This window comes from Carlito syrichta, unplaced genomic scaffold, assembly GCF_000164805.1.
Source record: "Carlito syrichta isolate Samal-C Ts95f unplaced genomic scaffold, Tarsius_syrichta-2.0.1 Scaffold287945, whole genome shotgun sequence".
NCBI lineage: Eukaryota > Metazoa > Chordata > Mammalia > Primates > Tarsiidae > Carlito > Carlito syrichta.
Window position 1 is genome coordinate 39,010 of NW_007232041.1, and position 1,512 is coordinate 40,521.

Here is a 1,512-nt window from a genome sequence, read left to right on the forward strand (position 1 = left end):
AGCAGAAAAACTAGCCGGGCGTGGTAGTGTGCACCTGTAGTTCCAGCTACTTGAAAGGCTGAGGCGGAAGGCTCGCCAGAGCCCAGCAGGTCGAGGCTGCGGTGGCCGGGAGTGGCCACTGCATTCCAGTCTGGGTGACAGAGTGAGACTCTGACTCAAAAATAAGTAAATAAATAAATAACTAGTCCAAGGGTCATTTTTTCATGGTTTCAAACTGTTTTCATATAACCTCATGACAACCCTGTGTGGTCAGTACATTTATTAGCTCTATTTTATAGATGAAGAAACTGACACTCAGAAAACGCAAGTGACTTGCCCAAGGTCATTTAGCAGGTGGCTGAACCCAGGATGTGGACATCTACCAAACCCTGGCACTTTATCTGTCATCACTCTCCTCCCACCAGGGTAGGCAGAATGAAAAGACAGACTCGGTTACCAAACTCTAGAATGACAACACGGAACAATACAGAACAAAAGTAATTATTACTTCATTCCCCTGTGGGTGGTAATTACAGATCTCATTATTCCAGGAGCAGCAGAGGCTAAATCATAGCGAAAGGTTTAATGAAATCTGAGAATGGAGTCACTAAGCCCTACTGAGATCTGGGGTGACTTTTTCAGACCTCTTCATGGTGGCTGTCAGGAGGGCAGCCATTACCTCCCCACCCCACCCCCATGCCGTGCTAAGTTACACACCAGCACAGCAAATCTCTCACTCATCATGTGGCAGCAAGTGTTGCCACACTCAGAACAGAAATTGGAGACAGAGTGGAGACTCGAATGCGTTTCTTCTGGAAGTCTCAGGCGGAGTTATCTCCAAAAACCGGAGCCCGCACCCTCAGTTACAGGCTGCTTCTACATACATTCAGCGGACCTTATTGGGAACTTTTGAGTGTAACAGGCCTGGGGCCGCATTATCATCCCCGGGCTTTCGCATGGTGTTTTTTGTTGTTATTGTTGTTTTTGAATTGGAGTCTCACTCTGTCGCCCAGACTGAAGTGCAATGGCCGCTCCCGGGCACCGCAGCCTCGACCTGCTGGGCTCCGGCAATCCTTCCACCTCAGCCTTCCAAGTAGCTGGAACTACAGGCACGCGCTACCATGCCCAGCTAATTTTTTATTTATTGTAGAGATGAGGTCTTGCCAAGTTGCCCAGGCGGGTCTCAAACCCGTGGGCTCAGGCAATCAACTCACCTCGGCCTCCCAAAGTGCAGGATTACAGGTTGAGCCACCGAGCCCGGCTGGTTTTATCATTTTAAACTGAGGAGCATGAGCGGGAACTTTCACAGCAAACATCACAGCAAACAGGTTTACATGGGGTGCGGCAAAACAAGCTTACAGAAGCAGAGGCAGCAGTTAGGGCAGCTGCTCATTTGAGATCAGGCTCTCAGGGTCTGGTTTCCTGATTAACTCTTGTTTTCCTGTCTCAATCCCCCTTTTCTGCCCTTTAAAGCTTTTCTAACAGGCATCACCTGCTTTCTATATCCTCCAGAGCAAGCTGTTTATAGCCTTG